At 36.3% G+C, this 22,721-nt stretch overlaps 1 long non-coding RNA gene across 1 annotated transcript in view; it reads right to left on the reverse strand.

Moving 5' to 3' along the window:
• LOC135277425 (uncharacterized) overlaps positions 1-22,721 on the reverse strand; it is a 372,506-nt gene that overhangs the window by 247,646 nt on the left and 102,139 nt on the right. The window contains exons 2-3 of the long non-coding RNA XR_010345024.1: positions 7,466-7,568; positions 2,256-2,338 (exon numbers count right to left, since the gene is read on the reverse strand). This is a non-coding gene — a long non-coding RNA (uncharacterized LOC135277425). The remainder of the gene's footprint in view (positions 1-2,255; positions 2,339-7,465; positions 7,569-22,721) is intronic.

Consider the following 22,721-nt stretch of genomic DNA (forward strand, 5'->3'; position numbering starts at 1 on the left):
AACTATCTGCTGGCAGCACCTCTGGTCTCTCTTGTATCCATTCTTTAAACTCAGGCAGCAGAACTTCAAAACATAGTTGTGTCAACCTCTTGCTTAAATAACACTGATTATGTCCATTCGTTCCTAAAGCTCTTTGCAGTCTTCTCATTTTTTGTAGGATGAGGTGGAATTTATTTTGAACTAGAAGGTCTCGCGTCTGCCATCTCTCAAGCATATCTCATATCTCTTTCTTCATTTCTCGTTTCTCTACCAGTGGCAGTGGCCTACCCTCATCACAAGAATTTTGCACATGCAATGTCCTCTTCTTGAAATGATCTTCCCTCCTTTTTTTTGCTAAGTTAACTTTTAATGATCCTTCAAGTCTCAGTGTAAGCATTTGTTCTTCAGGGGAAGTCGTCCCTGACTTCATAGGTAGCACAGATCCTGTACAGCACCAATGCTCCTGCTTCAGCACATGGAACACTGAATTATGACAGTAAGTCATTAATGTCACTTTACCCCACCAGACTTTAAACTCCACAAGGGCAGGGAGAATGTTATTTTTGTTCACCACGGTATTCCCAGCCCAATGCCTGGCACATGGTACTTAGACAATTTTTATTAAATGAATGGTGTTTTTAGATGGTTATAAACACAGAAAATTTTACTGGTGTTGTGAACTGGTCTAAGCTATTTGGTTTTATGTAATTAAGTTATTTTTAAAAAGTCTCAGTAGCCACCAACTTGCTGGAGGTCATGGGGTTGGTCACTTCCATTCAACCTCATTAACAAGTTACGATAAAACCAAAGTCTCAGATTACATTTGCCACCCACCCAAAAATCACACAATCAGTGTTGTCAACATGATGGTTTTGTAGACCTCTGTGCTTCCTGATTGTCTGAGAAAACTGCTGGAAAGTCATGACCTAGACAAATCCAAGAGTATCCTTGAGTGGGATTAATCCATGTATGACATTTGGAGAATTTTCCTCCGGTTGTAGCTATTGGGCTGTTCAGAATTCCAGGGCTTTCTGGACTTTCCAAATTCATAGATACTACCTTAAAGCAAAACCATCAAAGCCTAAGGGTTTTTAGGCTCCTTATTTATTCCTTTATCCTGGAGTATCAGTTTCATAAAATCCCAGAATTCTAAGAAAAAATAGTGCAATAAAGAATAAAGCAGCATACATGTGGTTATTGTAGAAATAAAGCAAAAAATTAGAAAGGAACTTCCCTCATAAAAAAAAGTTGAAGTCATTGTTTCCTAGCCATATAAAAGTCACTCAAAACAATTCAGATAATTGTGATTTATTATGAACATTCCCAGAGCACCTGAAGGCTGAGAAGACTGAGCTTCCCTGTGCCTGTAATGAATGAGTCATTATAACTTGTTTGTGTAATACAGAGAGGAAAACAACATGCTCATATCTCTCTCACACAAATGATAAGGTGACACACATTTAATCAAAATAAAGGACACTTAAATAATTCAGAGGTCAGTTTTCAAAGGAGTTCTTGGGCAGTGTTCTTTTCAGTTAACAGAGAAAACAAATTTCAGGAAGAGAATATAATAATCATTCGAATTAGATTAATGGTTCAAAACTGGGAGTGATTTTGCACCCTTAAGGGACATTTTTTGGTTGTTACCACTGAGTGATGTCTGGCATCTAGCAGGCAGAGACAAGGAATGTGGCAACTTAGCATCCTACAATGCACAGGACTGCACCTCTCACCTCACTCACGCACTCAGCAAGAAACCCTGGCCCAAAATACCAATGGTGATGCCCCGAGATACTCTGGGTTAGATCATAGATGAGGAATGGGTGAAGCTGAAAAGGACCTGCAGAGCCTTATAACTATGCTGGATTTCAAGAGACAGTGATTGATACAAGTCACCAAATATCTGTAAACTGAGCTAAGCCTAAGTTTTTCCTACTCCACCATACTCTTATTATCAACTACATAATCTAGTTTTGTGTCCTTGATGACATGTTGAAAATAAATCAGTGAATTTTATAGTAAGGTGAGACATTCAAGGAAACAAATATTTAAAATGTAGCTTGATTTTTAGAAGTAGGTATTATAATTTTTATACTTGTCTTTAATACAATCTTTCCTAATTATTTTATTGTTCTCTTCTTCTCCATCTTCTTCTCTCCCCACTTCCCCATCACTGTTTTCCATCCTCATCAGCATATCATCTGCCATATTTTTAAAGTCTACATAGATATAAAGACATGAACAGTCTGGTCATGGTGGCTCACACCTGTACTTACAGTGCTTTAGGGGGCAGAAGTGGAGGAATTGCTTGAGGCCAGGAGTTCGAGACCAGCCTGGACAACATAATGAGATCTTGTCTCTACAAACAAAAAATAATTTAAATTAGCTGGGTGTGGTGGCATATGCCTGTGGTCACAGCTACTTTGGAGGCTAAGGTGAGTGTCTCGCTTAAACCCAGGAGTTCAAAGCTGCAGTGATCTATGATTGCACCACTGCATCCCAGCCTGGGTGACAGAGCAAGACCCTGTCTCTAAAAACAGAGTAAGAGAGAAAGAAAAAAAAAAGAACGCAAACACATATGTTTTGCACATATCATATATACATTTCTGGCTTTTTTGTTTTATAAGTATGGATTCATATTATACGTAATTTCCTACAACCTGCTTTTGTCATTCAAAAATATTTCTTGGGAAGTCTTCAAGACAACTGCTATAACTCTCTTTCTTCTTTTAACAGTGTTTGTCTACCATAATTTATTTAATCATTTCCCTATTGATGGAACATTTATTTTTATATTTTTGCTAAAGTAATATTTGTTTGAAAATATCATTATTTCCTGGTGTTTTTATTTTTATAATACAGATTCTTAGAAGTGAGATTGCATATTTGGGAGATTCCAGGTAAACCCAAAGGTAAGAGAAGCATCTTGATTAAAACTAGAAACTCTATACAAGGGAAGATGGATGTTTTAAATTAAATGACATTTGATTTTAAATTTAAAACTTTAAATAAAAGTAAATTTACTAAAATAAGTTAAAAATGTGTGTGGAAAAGTATGAGCAATTTCAACAACGTTTACTTTTGGGAAATGTTTATAGTGCAGATAGTAGGCAAGATAAATAATTATAATAATATCCAAAAAACTTTTATAAATTGCTAGAAATTAGGTAGAGAAAAGTTACATGCAACTCATTGAAAATTATATGCAAATGGCCACCAAACACATAAAAATATTTCAAATTCTGTAGAAGCCACAAAGCAACAAATTAAAGTAACAATGTGCCATGACTTTGTACTTATCACACTAGCCAAAAATTAAAAAGAATCATAAGATTACTGCTGGAAGAGATGTGGTAAAACGGGTGTTCTGCCATATTGTTGATGACTGCAAAATTGTAAGGCAATTTGGAAAACAGATAGGATTAATTTTTCTGAATTTTTATCTGGTCACAGAAGCAATCATTGTTAAAGTGGTTTGGGAAAAGAACAGCTGAAAGAGCTTTCGTTGGTAGCTTAAAATATTAGTGAAACAGTAAAACAGGAGTCAAAAACGAGCTTCAATCAGTATGCACACTTTAAGCGCTCAGCAGACAATTCTATCATATCACTCAAGTCAGATATGCAGTAGTTTTATTTCTTTTCTGAATTTCTGGATGGCAGTAGAGTGGAGTCCTCGGGAAATCATAGTGGAGAGAGGATGTCTGATACACGTATTCCTAAGCTGTGATTCAAGTTGGATTCCAGATACACCAGGATTAAATGCTGGCATGAAAGGGACAAAGTCATCAAGTGCTTGAGGATTCTAACTGTGGCTAAATCTGAAATCAGCTGGCATCAGAAGACATGAAGGCACAGGTAGCAGGGAGAGGATGAGTCTGGAGCAATTCTCATACCCAGGATACCGTCCTTGAAGCCTGGCAACCTGGCCAAGCATGGGTGGTCCATGTCCAATGAGGGAGGGTGCCCTGGGTGAGAAAAAAGCAAATTCATAGGCTGCACAGGGGATCCATCTCTTTTTGTTTCTCACTTCTCTTGGTCCCTAGACTCACCACCCTAAATCATGTCTTTGAAAGTCAAAAGAAAAAGAAGAGAGCTCAGGTCCCAGAGGACTAGAATGTGTATAAATTGAAACTCTGCATTGTAACTAATTTCAACTCAAATGAGGACAAATACCAGTAGAAATTATCTATTAAGGCTGTAGCAGAGTGAAGATATTATGAAAACAGTCTCCAAACCCAAATTTAGGACACATGGCCTCATAAATATAAATGTTCTCTTAAGAACCATAGAATGGGCTGTTTTTCACTGGGATCATTTCAGAACATCTGAGGAATATAATCACTATGAATATGTGGGGAAATGTAATGGCAAATTAAGTTTCAGGTCAACTGGGATGAAGGGATAGGATAACCCGTAAGTCCTTTCTCACTCTCTACTTTCAGGTCCAGATGCCAACCTCACCCCTCCCAATCTGGTTTATAGCACAGGGGATAGGGCAGGCCACAGAACTGTAGAAGGAAGTGAGAGCCCAGTCTCTGTTTCCCTCATTCTTTTCCCCAATAACTGCTGAACAGCCAACACACCTGCCAAAATAATTTGAAAGGAGCCTGGCATTAGAGCAAGGTCTGAGCAAAGTGCAAACTAACAATGGGGCCCTAATATGCAAGACTGTCTAAGCAATTACTGAGATTTATGATATTAATACCCACGATTTTTCATAAAGACAGCAGAAGGTGTGCTTCCTACATGCGAGAATGGAACTTGGCCCAGATCCCCAGTGTCGGCTCCTATAATGAAAGCCAATAGGCAGCCTCCCCTGGGCAGAGACGAGTACAAGTACAGCCGCCCATCCTGGGGTAACAAGGCACTCCTCCATCCACATTCTAACCATCCAGGCCTATCGCTTAGGTGAGAACTGTGTTTAGAATGAAGAAGTTAATAGTAAGACTTTTTGAGTCAGAGCCCTAGGAAAAATTTGGCTGGGAGTATGGGTTTTGTGGACATTAGACTCAGAATGGGTATGTTGATTGATTGTATTCAGCCAAGAATAAACCTTCTCTTGTGCAGCTGAGTCACAGGATCATTTGGTGCAATTGTGAATAGCTGAAAACTCAGTAATAAGTTCCATATTTCACAAGTGGTGTCTCATGCCAGAGATGTTTCTTTGTCAACTGGGACATGTTCCTTTTTAAATATAATCTTGCTAGTGGTGGCAGGTACATTCTGAATTCTCCATGCTTCTTTAGGTACCAGATGTGCCTGCTACAGATAATGCTCAGATGTTCCATGTCTTTCTACAGGATGGAGGTATGCTTTGATTCTTTTCCACCACAAAACAAATTTTAAGTGAAATTGGTGTATAACAAGGAATATTGTTAAAATGCATTATTATAATCCAAAGCTTGTTAAAAATCCACTTTTTCGAGTGAAGAAGATAGTAAAAATGAAATATTATTTTTATGATGAACAAGTGAAAAACAATTATGGTCTTAAACCACACAAAGATAATCAGGCATTAGGAAATTTCAAACATGTAGTTCCACTGAAAAGCCAACATTTTAAACTTTCTCCATGGTGGCTTACTCCTGCCAAGAGACTCTCATTAAAGGAAGAGAGAATTAATACATACATGTCACAATCATGTGACCAATAGGTACTGGGAAAGCCAAACCTGTAGATATTTTAAGGAGTTCTCTGGGAAACAAAAAATGTAATGTGAAACCTCTATTTCTAGCAATATGAGGAATAAGATATTGCTAAAAAAAAAATACAAACTAAAAAAACAAAGTGTAGAATAAATTGGATTTTCAAAAAGTTTAAAATGTATTTTTGAATCTACTCGTGATTGAAACACAGTGAATGTATTAATAATAAAATATAAAATAAGAAAAAGATAATATAAAATTTTTAAGTTCCTTATACTATTATAGGGAGAAGATATCAATGATTTATAGATGTTGGTATGTCGTACACATATACTAAATTTCTAAGGTAATAACTAAAATTACCAGAATGTACACTTTCCAAGAAAACCAAGCACTCCAAAATAAGTAAGAAAAGCATAAAGAAGAAATTTAGAAATGCAGAATAAATACAAAGGTAAAGTAGAAATACATCTGCTTCTGTTGTTATTATAATAAATATAAATTGTTTTTCCATTCAAAGACAAAGATTGTAAAACTAATATATATTTTTAATCCAACACCTGCTATTACAATAGATACTTCTAAAACATAAGGACACAGAAAAGGTTAAACTGATGAAAAAAAAATACCAGGCAAACACTAATCAAAGGAAGCCTTATGTAATTATATGACTGTCAGAAAGATAAGACTTTAATAAAAAGCATTATTAAAGATAAAAAAGGCTACTACATAAGATTTCAGCTTTAGTTTATCAAGGAAAAGAAACATAACTAATCTTGAAGATTTCTAATAATGTAGTTGTAAAATATGTAAATAAAATGGCAGATGTATAAAGAGAAATGGAAAATTTTACTGTCACAGTGGTGGGAGAGTTTTATATCTATTTCTGATTTCATATGTGTGTGTGTGTGTGTATATATATATATATATATATATATATATATATATACAGTGTCATTATATTAAACAGAAAAAAAATCTAGATGGATACCCCTGTTACCCTGATTTGATCATTACACATTATGTGCCTGTATCAAAACATCACATGTACCCCATAAAAATATACAACTATTATGTACCCATAATAATTAATTTTTTTTAAAGAGAAAAAAATCGAGTAAAGTAACTATCTAACAACATATGTAGGAAATGTCTCTCAACAATTGAAAAATAAAAATTCTTTTTAGGTATTTGGATTATTTACAAAACTTAACATCTACTAGGATATAAAAACACTAATAAATTTTAAATAATATGTACTCTACAGATATTTTACCTAACCACAATGCCATGAAATAGAAGTAGATTAAGATAACTTTTAAATTTAAAAATATTTAACTTTAAAAATCCATAAAAAGTCATAGCTGAAATAATTCGAAAGCAAAGCAATAAACAACCTACAATTAAAATACAAAGTATAAAATAAATATCCATCAGTTCATACTGACATAAATAAATTATTGAATAAACAAATAAGGGAGAAGAGACAAATCTACCATGCAGAGAAATTTCAAATAATTTATGTAAATATCCTCATGTCCTCTCTCCCAAAGGAGCATAACTCTCCATCTTGTAATGTGAACTATGTATAGTGACTTCCTTCTAAAAGGCACGGTGTAGAATGTGAAAAAAAGAATAACAATAGAGAAACTTGACAAATGCTACTTGAGGGAAGGTGATCAAAGTTAACATCATTAATGAGAAGTCATGTCAATACTATATCCCTTTGAAATTATGTGATGAAAATGGCATTTTACTTCCCCCAAAAAACCCATAACCCCCTAACCACGAGAAAACAATTAGACAAATCCAAATGAAGAACATTCTACAAAATAACTTACCAGTATTTTAAAACTGTCAAAGTCATCAAAACCAAGTAAAGTCTAACAAACTGTTATCTAGGGGATTCCAAAGAGACATGGTAGATGAATATAATATAGTATTCTGGAAGAGAAAGAAATAGATAAGAACAAAGGAAATATAAACAAATTATGAACTTCAATTGTTAATAACAATATTGCTTCATCAGTTTTAACATATTTACCATAATATTGTTAAATATTAATAATAAGTAAACTGAGTATAGGTATATGGAAACTCTCTGTATCCTATATGTTATCCTTGCAACATTTCTGTGACTCTAAAAGTATTCTAAAATAAAAAGCGTATTTTTAAAAGTCCATAAGTTTAGAAATAAAATAAAAATTGTCTTTGAAAACCCACAAAATTCTTAATGAAAATTAGTACTTGGACCAGAATGATTATAAAAATACTACTTTCAAATTTGTGGGATTTAACTAGATAGTAGTTTTTAAAAAGTATACAGCTTTGGTAAGGATATGAAAAGACACTTTTTCAAAAGAAGACATTTATGAGGCCAAGAAACATATGAAAAATTGCTCATCATCACTGGTCATTAGAGAAGTGCAAATCAAAACCACATTGAGATACCATCTCATGCCAGTCAGAATGGTGATCATTAAAAAAATCTGGAGACAACAGATTCTGGAGAGGATGTGGAGAAATAGGAACACTTTTACACTGTTGGTGGGAGTGTAAATTAGTTCAACCATTATGGAAGACAGTGTGGTGATTCCTCAAGGATCTAGAAATAGAAATTCCATTTGACCCAGCAATCCCATTACTGGGTATATACCCAAAGGATTATAAATCATTTTACTATAAAGATACATGCACATGTATGTTTACTGCAGCACTATTCCCAAGAACAAAGACCTAGAACCAACCCAAATGCCCATCAAAGACAGACTGGATAAAGAAAATGTGGCACATATACACCGTAGAATACTATGCAGCCATAAAAATGGATGTGTTCATGTTCTTTGTAGGGACATGGATGAATTTGGAAACCATCATTCTCAGCAAACTGTCACAAGAACAGAAAACCAAACACTGAATGTTCTCACTCACAGGCAGGTGTTGAACAATGAGAACACATGGGCACAGGGAGGGGAACATTACACACTGGAGTCTGTTGGGGGTGGGAGGCTAGGGGAGGGACAGCAGGGGGTGGGGAGGTTGGGGAGGGATAACAATGGGAGAAATGCCTAATGTAGGTGACAGGGGAATGGAGGCAGCAAACCACCATGGCATGTGTGTACCTATGCAACAATCCTGCAAGATCTGCACATGTATCCCAGAACTTAAAGTACAATTAAAAAAAAAAAAATGGTAAAACGAGTGGGTGGGGGGGGAAGTATACAGCCTTAAATGTTTATCCTAGAAAGGAAGAAAGTTAAAACTTAATTATCTAGGTATTCAGTTTATGGAATTAGAAGGATCATCATAATGAACATAAGTAAAATGAAAGAATAAAATAATAAAGAACAATAGTTATAAAAATACTAAATAATTATATGAGAGAGGATTAACATAGACAAAAGCTGGTTGTTTGAAAAGACGTAGAAATTGGCAAGATTAATCTGGAAAAAATGGAACAGTCCCCCTCCCCCAAAAAATTAAAAATTTTTAAAAGACATAATTATAGATGCAGCAGATTTTCTTAAAGATACATGTTATTAAAAGTTTATGCCAACATATTTTAAAACCTAGATGAAATGGACAGAAAATATAAAAACTGATTTAAGAACACCATGTGACAAAAAATGAGCTTAGAGATGAGTTGTTCAAATGTTTAAGGAACTGAGATTTCTGTTCTTATACTAAATCATCTGAAGAATTGCAAAAGTGAGGCCACTCCCAATTAACTTTATAAGGCTCATATAACCTGCACAATAAACAAAGAAAAGATAAGGACATTTGAGAACAAAATTAGACAAGCTCTGATTTATAAACATAGATGAAAAAAAGCTAAAGAAAAGTGTTAGCAAACTGAATTCCATATTGTACAAAACAAAAATATATGGTGACTAAGCTAATTATATTCCAGGAATACAAGTCATTTAAAAATCTATTAATGTGATTAATCACATAGACAGATCAAACAAATATGATTGCTTTGATGTATGCGGAAGAAGCATGCAATATACTCAACATTCATTCTTTATATTTAAAACTTCCTTAATAAACTCCAGGAGGAGGAGAATACTTCAACCTGAAAAAAAGGCACTACACTAACATTTTAAAAATCATTATTCTAAACAGTAAAACTCTTAAAATGTTTCTGTTAAAATTAGAAGCATGACACGTCTTTCTGCTATCATAATTCCATTTAATGTTATATTAGAGGTTCTGTCCAATATATTTTTTGGTTCATTAATCAAAAATATATTTTTAGGAAAAACAAAATCTTATTATTTTTAGATGATATAATCCACATAGAAATTCCAGAGGAAATTGCAGACATTTACTTTCAGACTTAGAGAAATGTATGCAGATTGTCTATACATATAAGATACAGCTAGAAGATATAATGATAAGACATCATTTACCATATCAATTAAAATGTAAAACATTCACAAAGATAAAAAAATGTAAAATCTTTGTAAAACTTTGAGTAACTTTAAATACACAATTGAACCAAGATATATACTATGTACTTGGTTGATAAGACTTAGATTACAACTATGTCAATTTTCTACAAATTTAATAGATTGATTTTATGCTATCCCTATCAATATCCCAACAGGGTTTTTCATAGAACTTGACAAACTGATCTTAAAACTTATATGAAAAAGCAAAAGGACAAGAAAGGGCAAAAGGCCCCTGGGATATTTTTTGTTGCAAGGTTTTTAATTACTGAGTCAATCTCTTCACTTCTTATTGGTCTTTTCACATTTTCTATTTCTCCATGAATAAGTTTTGGTAGTATATTAGTCCATTTTCATACTACTGATAAGACATACCTGAGACTGAATAATTTATAAAGAAAAATAAGTTCAGTAAACTCACAATTCCATGTGGCTGGGGAGGCCTCACAATCATGGTAGAAGATGAAAGGCATGTCTTACATGGTGACAGACAAGAGATAATGAAAGCTTGTGCCGGGAAACCCCCCTTTATAAAACCATCAGATCTAGTGAGACTTATTCACTACCATGAGAATAGCACAGGAAAGACCCACCCCTATGATTCAACTCCCACCAGGTCCCTCTCACAACATGTGGGAATTATGGGAGCTATAATCCAAGATGAGATTTGGGTGGGGACAGCCAAATCATATCATTCCACCCCTGGCCTCTCCCAAATTTCATGTCCTCACATTTCAAAACCAATCATGCCTTCCCAACAGTCCCCCAAAGTCTTAACTCATTTCAGCATTAGCTTAAAAGTCAACAGTCCAAAGTCTCATCTAAAACAAGGCAAGTCCCTTCCACCTATGAGCCAGTAAAGTCAAAAACAAGTTAGTTACTTTTAGATAAAATGGGGTTACAGGCATTGGGTAAATGCAGCCATTCCAAATGGGAAAAATTGGCCAAAACGAAGGGGCTAAAGACCCCATGCAAGTCCAAAATTTAGCAGGGAGGTCAAATATTAAAGCTCCAAAATGATCTCCTTTGATTCCATGTCTCACTTTCAGGTCACATTGATGCAAGAGGTGGGTTCCCATGGTCTTGGGCAGCTCCATCCCTGTTGCAGGGTACAGTCTTCCTCCAGGCTGGTTTCACAGATTGGCATTGAGTGTCTGCAGCTTTTCCAGGTGCATGGTCAAGGAGTCAGTGGATCTACCATTCTGCCCTCTAGAAGATGGTGGCCCTCTTCTCATAACTCCACTAGACAGCACCTCAGTGGGGACTCTGTTTGGGGGCTCCCACCCCACATTTCCCTTCTGCACTGCCCTAGCAGAGGTTCTCCATGAGCACCCTGCCCCTGCAGCAAACTTCTGCCTGGATGTCCAGGCATTTCCATACATCCTCTGAAATCTAAGCAGAAATCTAAGCAGAGGTTCCCAAACCTTAATTCTTGACTTCTGTGTACCTGCAGGCTCAATACCACGTGGAAGCTGCTAAGGCTTGGGGCTTGCATCCTTTGAATCCATGGCCTGAGCTATGCTTTGGCCCCTTTTAGTCATGGCTGGAACAGCTAGGATGCAGGGCACCAAGTCCCTAGACTTCATACAGCAGAGGGACCTTGGGCCCAGCCCACAAAACCATTTTTTCCTCCTAGGCATCCAGGTCTGTGAAGGGTGGAGCTGCTGCAAAGATCTTGATCATGTCCTGGAGACATTTTCTTCATTGTTTGGGGATTAACATTTGGCTCCTCATTACTTATGCAAATTTCTGCAGCCAGCTTTAATTTCTGCTCAGAAAATGGGGTTTTCTTTTCTATTGCATTATCAAGATTCAAATTTTCTGAACTTTTATGCTCTGCTTCCCTTATAAAACAGAATGCCTTTAACAGCACCAAAGTCACCTCTTGAATGCTTTGCTGCTTAGAAATTTCTTCTGCCAGATACCCTAGGCAGGGGCAAAATGCCACCAGTCTCTTTGCTAAAACATAACAAGAGTCATCTTTGCTCCAGTTCCCAAGAAATTTCTCATCTCCATCTGAGACCACCTCAGCATGGATTTCATTGTCCATTATCATTATCAGTATTTTGGTCAAGCCATTCAACAAGTCTCTAGGGAGTTCCAAACTTTCCCACATTTTTCTGTCTTCTTCTGAACCTTCCAAACTCTTCCAACCTCTGCCTGTTACCCAGTTCCAAAGTTGCTTCCACATTTTTTGATATCTTTTCAGCAATGCCCCCCCTCCACAGGTACCAATTTACTGTATTAGTCCATTTCCATGCTGCTGATAAAGACATACCCAAGGCCGGGCAATTTACAAAAGAAAAAGGTTTAATGGACTCAGTTCCATGTGGCTGGGGAGGCCTCACAATCATGGTGGAAGGTGAAAGGCACATCTCACATGGTGGCAGACAAGAGAAGAGAGCTTTGCAGGGAAATTCTCCTTTATAAAACCATCAGATCTCATGAAACTTATTCACTATCATAAGAATAGCATGGGAATGACCAATCCCCATGATTCAGTTACCTCCCAGCAGGTCCCTCTCATGACACATGGAAATTGTGGGAGCTATATCCCAAGATGAGATTTGGGTGGGGACACAGCCAAACCATAGCAGGTAGGTGGCTATTTCTAGGAATTTATCCATTTCTTTTAGGTTATCCAATTTGTTGACATGTAATTGTTCAGCCTTTTATAAACCATTTTTTAAAAATCTCTGTGGCATTAATTGTAATGTCTCCTCTTCCATTTCTGATTTTGTTTGAGTCTTCTCTCTTATGTTGTTATTTGGCCTATGTAAAAGTTTTTCAAATTTGTTCATCTTTTTTTAAAAGAAAACTTTTAGTTTCATTGATTTTTCTATACTCAGTTTTGTTTATCTCTGCTCTAATCTTTATTATTTCCTCCCCTTTGCTAACTTTGGGCCTAGTTTTTTTTTTTTTTTTTCTAGTTTCTTGAGGTCTAGGGTAAAATTGTAGATAGACAGATGACAGATAGATAGAGATAGAGATATGGATATATCTATAGATATAGATATAGTGTGTTTGTATGTATGTGTGTCTTGATAGTGTCCCATAAGGCCTTTAGATTTTCTTCAGTCTTTTCCATCATTCTCTTTTCCTTTTGCTCTTCTTACTGGGTAATTTCAAATGACTTCTAGTTCACTGATTTTTCATTCTGCTTAATCAAGCTTGCTGTTAGATGCTGTTAACTGAAAAATCACAAGATTTATACATTTAGAAGGGGAGAGGAGACTTCATTTCTTGTGAAGGGTTGCAGCCTTCAAGGTGACCATCCATAGCTGGGAAGCATAGCTGCTGGGAAGCATAGCCTCTGGCAAATATGAGAAAGGCATTTTGAAGGAGCAGGGATTATGGTAGAAGCCTTATGCTGAATGGGTTGGCTAACATACACATTCAACAGGTTACAGGAGGAGCTACAAATATTCAAGTAGGTGATTCTGACTTAATGTCTCAATATATTACAATTAGGCCTTATATTTCGAAAGGTGAAGAGGAACATGAAGGCACTCTATAAACTGCCTAGAACAAGTCCATGGTTGGTAATCTTATCAGACAAATCAGTCTCTTGTCTAATTAAAGCTGTAGTTACATATGACTTGTAGAACAGAGGGTCATTTAGTCAGTGCTTGGTGGTAGAAGAGCTGCAAGTTTTTTAATTATTGCTTATCTCAAGACCAGTGTTTGTTTAGCTGCTAAAGAAAAAGAAAAATCTCGTGGCAGTTAGAACATAGTTTATTTTTTAAGTGTAGTGGGTGCGTGACTTAAGTTTATTTTTTAAGTGTAGGAGGTGCGTGATTTAACTCTTGCCCGGCCTTGGGGCCTGTTTATAATTTGACATTGTATTGCCACAAAGAGTTTGTTTTGTCAGTCTTAGATCTCTATTTTAAAATTAATGCTGGTCAGTCATTGTGTCTAAACTGCAAAAGGGAGAGTGTGTAATGAGGCACATCGACCTCCTGTCCCATCATAGCTGGGAACTCAGTTTTTAAGGTTTCTCTATAGTCCTCTTGGCTAAGTGGGGAACCAGTCAGCTGGTGTGGGGTGGGGGCTTAGGATTTTATTTTTAGTTTACAACATTATTTTTTCAGTTCATTTAAGACATTCTTCAGCTCCAAAATTTATTCTATTCTTTTTGTTTGTAACTTTTCGTTGAAATTCTTATTTTGCTCACTCATTGTTTGTATGAGCTCATTGAGGATCTTTTAAAGTTTATTTTGAATTCTTTGTTAGGTAATTCATTCACTTTTATTTATTTAGGGTTGATTTCTGGAGATTTATTTATTTATTTTTTATTGGATCATTTATCCCTGTTTCTTCATGCTTTTTTAAACTTTGCACTGATACCTACATATTTGAAAAACAACCACCTCTCCCAGTTTTTACAGACTGGATTTGTACAGGGAATGACATCACCATTAAGAGTGTCTGGGGATTCTGGGACCCTCTCAAATCTTTTCTGTGATGTGTCTTCTTTGGACTTTTGCATGTAGATTCTTAATTATAGAGATTTGCTTGTTTCTTTTTTTAGGAGCTCATAATCTCTCACTCCTTCTGATATCTGTCTGCTGTACCATGGGTCCTCCAAAACAGCAGCATGCTCTCAGCTTTCTTGTTCTCAGCTTTCCCCAAAGATCTAGAGTATGCTTGTTCCATCAGCAACCCAAGTTGAGTTAGACAAAAGCCAGTCACTCATGAAAAGCCAGAATGTTTGATACATACTCCATTCTTCTCTTTCTCCCCTGAGTGAGAGGCCACTTCAGCCCAATATGCTCTAATATCGGCCATTTGAAGCAGCAAAAGCTGCCCATTTCTATTTTATTCTCAGTGGCTCCCAGAAATCTAGAGTATGCTGGCTCCTGTAAATGTTCTGACACAGGTGAAACAGAAGCCAGTCCCTCAGGTACCCTCTAAAAAAGTCAGAACATTGGACATACAGTTGAAAACTACTTTTTCCTCCTCAGGGAGAGGCCAGGAGCTAGGATTTTCTTCCCAAATGTGCGGTGCTGTGACAAGGGGAGAGCTTATGGTATTAGGGTGCCATAAATTTTTCTAATGGCTTTGATGTTGCTGATTTTGCATTTACATGGGGTGCAGAAGTCTCTTAACTGGTTTCTACATTTACCATAAAGGGAATTGGTCTATGTATTGTTGTTGAATCAGTGATTCCATGGGAGGAAAGACGTTTCTGGGGCTTTATACTCTACCATGTGGATGATGTCACTCTCAATAGTGTGCTTTTAAGGTCATGGCAACAAAGTGAGATAAGGCATTAATACCAAAATCCTGAGTATGGAGCAAACCTAGGACAAAGGGCTTGGTCCTGGTGATGTCATTTGTTGAATGAACTAAGCTATGCCTGAAGTCTACCCATGCATTTATGCAAACCAGTTAGTTCTCCTTTTGCTTAAGCTATTTGGCCTAGGTGTTTAGTTACTTACAATCTGAAGAGTCTTCAGTGATAAAGCTGTGATGTAGGCTTTTTTTTTCTTTTTAACTGTTTTCTCTAAATGCAGTTATTATATAATGAGTTCTTTGCTTCTTGCAATGGTATCAAGAATTATCATAACCTAGTTTTAATTTACTATTTCTATCCTCATTTCTTGCTATTTTTGTCCCATGCACACGTGCTCTAGTCACACTATTCTATGCTTTGTCCCCAAGCATATAATTACATGCTGTATGAATTTTCATGGTATTCTTTATTTTTTTCCTAAAATGCCTCCTACCACCTCTTGGCTATTAAAAAGCTAGTTAAACACTACAGACAAGCTTAAATATCCCCTTATGGGTGATAGTCAGGATCAACCTTCTGAACTGCTGAAATTGTGTTCACATTATTATAATTCAAAATTTTTGATATTTCTAATGAGTTGAGGGACCCATTTGCTATTACATTAGATAGGGAGCCCCTTGATGGTTAGACCCATGTCTGTTTATTTACATGCCCATTGTTGAATGCTAGCTGACATTCAACAAATATTTAGTGAATTAATAAACAAAAAACCACCTTAAGTGGAAAAGAGCAAGATGAATTTAAAGGTTTATAGTCAGCAAACTAGTCAGAGTTTAGCAAATAAATGAAAGAGCACAAAGAACTTCCTTGACCCTGAAGTTATCTTTCAGACTTTAAAAGGGCCCTTTCTGCTTAAGCAGGCTTGTTATTTTCACAGTTTTATGAAGCAGCATGACCTGTTGGGTTTCTTTTCGAATCAAAGTAACTAGACCAGCATTGACGTCCTTAAAAAAATACAATTTTTTCTCCACCATTTTATCTTGCCTAATGAAAAGCCCATTCATTTGGTCTTTTGGCAATTGCTGTAACATGCACTCTGGGATTTTTAAGAATGGTTTTCAAAGGAAACAGAGAGATGGTTCCTCTCCATTTCATTCTAGCCAAAGTTAACCTAAGCATTTAGAGGTTTTCCTTCCAGGTTTGTACTGCTTTTATTTCTTTTCCTATGTTCATTCATCACCATGGATGCTATGGTTGGAGAGAAAAGGGTCTCAGCTGCAGAACTTGCTTCCTGTTAATACTTCCATTACAGAACATTTTGAAAACAGATGCAATGACTTAAATATAATAATAAAAGTAAAATAATTATATCCAGACAACTGAAGCCAAGTGAAAATAATTTTGCAAAGCGAATTTTTATTTTCCTCTTCATATAATATATATTTTAATATCAGTCCTTACCTTTTTGCTCACATCCATTAATTTAATAAATAATATTAGTGATATAATTTGCATGGTAATTTTATGTAAACATGTAGATCACTTTGTTCTACCTCCACTGCAAAAATGTGACTCATTATTTCATGTACTGTAGTGACAGTGCTCTCTAAACATAATAGTATATTGAAAGCATATTACATGACATAAAACAGAAATTTGTTTTATTTCACAAATGCCAGCAGCATAACGTATTTCCACTTTATTCAATAGGACCCAGAAGTGTATTTAGGAGATAGCTTATAAAATTCTTTTCATTGGCTTAATAGCTTTTTGAGAGCAAAGACTGGTTCTTCCTAATCATTTTTATTCTATTCGCAGCATGAAATTCACAGTGAGTAATAAAAAAATTTGATCAAATTAATGTACAAATGAATGCATTGTAAAAAATAGTGTTAAAAACACAAAATTTGGGAACAAACTCAGCTTTAGTAAGCATATCTATAAATATCTGAGGGAACAGAAATGGGAAACCAACATTGGTGAGAGCACCACTCAATAAATAGCTAGATATGGTCACTGGAGAAACTTGTTCTAATGTTTTAAAGGTATCAAACACAATAAACAAGACCAAATACAAATTAATAATAACAACCAAAAGGAAACTCTTCAGGCTCAACACAGTGCTTTGATGTAACAGATTTACATTTTCTTCCTCTTCTGGCCCCACTAAAATAGTTGCATAGGATGGTACAGTTCTTTCTCTTAAAGTACTTCTGTAATAGTTAATTTTTTTTTTGGTCTTTTCTATATACAATTTATTAAAAAATATAAAGGGTCTTTAGGGCTCTCTGGAGCCTCTATGTTTTGGCAAGGAAGAGAATGAAAAAAGAAGATTCCTAAAATTATGGAACTATTCTTTGGGTAACTTAAAGCAAAACAAAACGAATAAAAAACAAAAGCATAGTTTGAGATATAAAAGATATTCCTAAAATTGTTTAATCTGGTGACCATTCTTTGCAGACCCAAAGCCCACTTCTTCCCTAGGATTGACATAAATACATAAATTATGCATCCTAAACCTTGCTAGAGTTATCTAATTCTATTATAATGTCGCTTTCAATTATGGGACAAAAGAAGTCAAATTTTATTCTTGCATTTCCAAGTAGAGATGTTTTTCACCTATATCAGGGCCTAGAATTGAAACCATAAAACAAGCTACAATAGAGACTGAACTACAAAATTGAACCAGAGTACAGAAGCCAGCACAGAATACAATTTGTCTGTTTTTACCAAAAACCATGTTCCTGGGAACATAAACCTATTTGCATGCTACGAACCTTGAAATTAAAAAAAAAATAGCATGATAATATTTAGGAAGAGAACAATTTTTTTTCACCATTCCCCAAATCTATTGGCCATTTATCGCCTCAATTAGTTTTTCAAACAACTTTAGAAAATCAACACAAGGTCCAATTGATTGTCCCACTTAGATGAGGAATTATAAGTTATTAAGTTTGGCTTTGAAACTTTACATTTGCACATTTATACTTATATGTACCCATATCTAGAAAACTGCTTTCATTTTTAAAATAATCCCACGGTCAAGTAGTACACCATCATCCAAACAAGACTGCTTGTGTGAAGATAGACACCTGGTGGTCAATATGTAGAACTGCAGCTGTGGAAAGACCTAGATTTCTTTGAGATTGTCTCTTGTTTTTCCCCCATTTCCTTCTGCTTTCTGGGTACAGATTGCTGTTGATGGTGGACATACTGCAGCTGTGTGCAAGTGAGTCTCAAGTTCAAGGCAAGAGATTTCCAGAACAGTTACATCAATTCCACGAAAGCTCCAGGTCACAAGTCCTCTAAATTATTTAGAGAGCCAACCAATGTAGCATGCTAACATTTTTTAAAAGTTACTAAAATCTCTTAAGCAAGAAGTTGAACAGGAGCCTCAGTGTTTCAGAGTAAGGGTTAATCTCCACCTAAAAACTTCTGCACTTCCTCAGTCAGGATAATAAGCTTCTGTTTCCTTTTGGGAAGGAAAAAGAAGTGTTGATTCCTTTGGTATCACAAAAACAAGCCTTTTGAGCATTTAAATATGGCCCTACCCCTGAACCAACCCTGCCTCATGTCTAAGTGTTTTTCTCCAAACTGAACTCCACAAGACAAAAATACATAACTTGAAAAAAAAATGGCAAGCTAAAATCTCTCTTTTTTTGTTGTTGCTCCTGGCTATTAATTTTATTCTCTTTAATTTTTAAGTCTTGAAATAAGCTTCTGGAAGCAGATAGAGAATAGTTTCTAACTTTCTCGGAGTATACTTGGTTGTAGGCAGGGAGTGGAACCATAGCATGGGTTCTCACTCTAATTGTAGCAGTAAAGGAGGAGGAAAGACATACATGCATCAGAAGGACAAAGTGTGTGAGTGGGATCAATGTCTGATGAACTGACACACTACAGTGCTGGAGATGCCTTGATTTCCCATTAAGCTACTACATAGAAAGAAATAGCTTAGCCACATGGGCTGAATTCCTTATGTTACAATTATAGGCACAGTCACACCTGAAATGATAAGACATTGTAGTCAGAATGCCCTCTGCCTAACTTCTATCGGGCCTTTGCTCTGTGCCAGGCACTGTGCACTGACTGCCTCAAATCATGCCACACACCCAGTCTTCCTGCTTGCTTCCAATTTGCCCAGATGGACACACAGCATCTCGGTCCTGGCAAGCAGAGGGCTGGGGTGTCCATGCTTGGGTCTAACCCACGCCTCCCATCCTGTTTCTAACCCATATGTGTATTCACATACATACATCATCACTTCTCCAATATTTAGGGGCTGACTGGCCAGTATTTTTATCACCAGAAAGAAGAATGGGAAAAGATATCAAGAAAACTCTTTTGTCACAAGAGAAACATATTAATTTGGGTTGAATAATGCAGTAAATATAGTGACCCCTCTTTCCATCCTCAGTCAAATTAACGTGAACCTCTGGCCAGGATTAGGGGACATCTGAAGAAAAGGTTCCTTGTAGCAATTATGAGCACCATCAAATCACAAAAACCATTTGAATGTCAGATGTACAATCCTTTTTCTGAAACTCTTGTGGACAAATGTTTTCAGGGTCAGAATTTTTCAGATGGTATATATGTAATACAGTCTATGCATTGAATATTGTGGAATAGTCTGATCGGGGGCTGGAGTAGGACCCCTAATTCAACACATGAAGAGTTCTGTAACTGAATGTGTGGTGGTCACACCAAGAGTGATAAAATAAAGACTAAAAGTAGTCTCGCATTGTTCAGATCAGGGATTATCATCACATAAATCTATCACACATGAAAAAACACTTGCTTATCAGACTATTTTTGAATATTTGATGGTGAACAGCAGACTGTGGTTCTGCCTCTGTGTGATGCAAGAGACATTCCCAGGCCTGCAGTCCTGTCCAGAAGGCTCCTACAACTCTCCAAAATCAATAGGGCAAATTACACCACCAAGAAGGAAATCTATTATCAAGTAGCTCATTTTCTTTGTTCATCAAAAGGCAATGTATTCATCACAAAACTATAAAACTTTTAGAAGAAAACATGGAAAAATAACTTCATTATCTGGGATTAGGCAAGGAATTTTAAATGATGCCAAAAGCATGATACAAAAAAGAAAAAATAAAATTTTATCAAAATAAAAATCTTTTGCTCTACTAAATCACTTCCAAGAAAATAAAAAGACAAGCTGCGGACTAGAAGAAAATATTTTCAAATCTCCCATCTAACAGAGAACTTTGTATCCAGTTTACATAACAAACTCTCAAAACTCAACAATAAGAAATCAAATAACCCAATTAAAAATAAGCAAAGAACTTGAACAGATGCTTCACCAAAGAAGATACAGTATTATCAACCACCGCCTCCTTATCCACAGGGGATATACTTCAAGACCCCCAGTGGATGCCTGAAACTAGATAGTACTGAACCCTAAATAACTATTACTAATAAAACAATTATAATGATATAATAGAAGTTATGTGAATGTGGGTCTCTCCCTTATCTCATATTGCACTCACTCTTCTTGTGCTGATGTGAGATGATAAAATGCCTATGTGATGAGATGTCATGACAGTAATCTGATAAGTGAGATGGCTACTAAGTGACTAACAGGCAAGTAGCCTATACAGCGTGAGTACGCTGGACAGAGGTGATTCACATCCCACGGAGCAGGGCTGCACCAGATTTCATCACACTACTCAGAACAGTATGCAGTTTAAAACTTAGGAATTTGTTGCTGGAATTCTGTATTTAGTATTTTCAGGCCACAGTTGACTGCTGGTAACTGAAACTGCAGAAAGCAAAACCTTGGATTGGTGGGGGACTACTGTATAAAGTACGAGAAAAGATACTCAACAGCACAAGCCATTCAGGCCATGTGAATTTAAACCACAATGAGCTACAACCACATACCTATCAGAATGTCCAAAATAAGCCAGGGCGTGGTGGCTCATGCCTGTAATCGTAGCACTTTGGGAGGCCGATGCAGGCAGGTCACCTGATGTCAGGAGTTCAAGACCAGCCTAGCCAACAAAGTGAAACCCCTCTTTACTAAAAATAAAAAATAAAAAAATAGCTGCGTGTGGTGGTACATGCCTGTAATCCCAGGTACTCTGGAGGCTAAGGCAGGAGAATCACTTAAACCTGAGACATGAAGGTTGCAGTGAGCCAAGATCACGCCACTGCACTCTGGTCTGGGCAACAGAGCAAGGTTCTGTCAAAAAAAAAAAAATGTCCAAAATAAATACTGACAATATTGAGTGTTAACAAGGATGCTAAGTGGAATTCACATACATGATGGCTGGAATTGGAAAATGCTACAACGACGCTGGGTAATGGCTTGGCAGGTTCTTTATAAAGTGAAACATACATCTATTCTATGATTCCACAAGACCAATCCTGAGTATTTACCTTAGGGAAATGAATGTGTGTGTTCACATGAAAACTGATAAATATTCAGAGCAGCTTTTTTTTTTTTTTTTACAGTAGCTTGAAACTGAAAATAGCTTAAATGTCCCTCAATGAGTGAAAGGATAAATAAACTGCAATACTACATATGATAGAACACTATTCAGTAATAAAAAAGAACAACTTCGATAACCTCATGCTGAATAAGAGATTCCAGTTTCAAAAGACAAAAGCACGGTGGTGGAGAAGAGAGCAGTGATTGCCAGGGATTATGGTGGAGGGAGGGGGCGACTGTAAAGGGCTAGCATGGGGAAGCTTTCAGGGGTCATGGCACTGTTTTGTATCCTCTTCCTGGTGGTTACACGAATCTATACATATGTAGAAATCCACAGAGCTGTACATCAAAGAGAAAAGTCAACTTCACTATAGGATAATTTGGAAAACAATTTTTTTAAGGCCAATGCATTTCTATTCGACTTTTCTATTCAGTTTGTTGTCAACCTCTTCTTTACTTAACTGATGACATCCTGTTTTCGCTAATACTGCTTGCCTGGTGGGGAGATGTGAGGCATGTGTGAGGCATTGCAGATACAAAGATGAGTCAGGCAGAGGCCCTTCACGCACAGGGCTTACCACCTGGGCAGGGAAATGAGACAGGGAAGTGAAGAGACATCAACAATTTATGCTACAGAAATTCAAGGGGTGAGAAATCCCTGATCACCATGGAAGTGTAAGCACAAAGCATGTTTTCTTAACCAAGAAGGAGTAATTGGTTCTGTTTACTGTTTTCTTACCAAATATATTTTTTGGAGGGCAATTTTGAAGATTTCCTTGCTTTGATCAAAACATATTAAATTTAAAAATCTCATTAGTTGATAGGAACAGTGCCTGCTGGGTTGTAAATTTACTGAAACATGGTCTGTGTCTAATTCCACTTATATATTTCGATAACCAGCACTCTGACATATAGAAGTCTCATCACTCATTAAATATTTATTAAATAAATTGATG

The sequence above is a fragment of the Aotus nancymaae genome, unplaced genomic scaffold, assembly GCF_030222135.1.
Source record: "Aotus nancymaae isolate 86718 unplaced genomic scaffold, 86718_ANA_hifiasm-v0.15.2.pri h1tg000032l_0, whole genome shotgun sequence".
Taxonomy (NCBI): Eukaryota; Metazoa; Chordata; class Mammalia; order Primates; family Aotidae; genus Aotus; species Aotus nancymaae.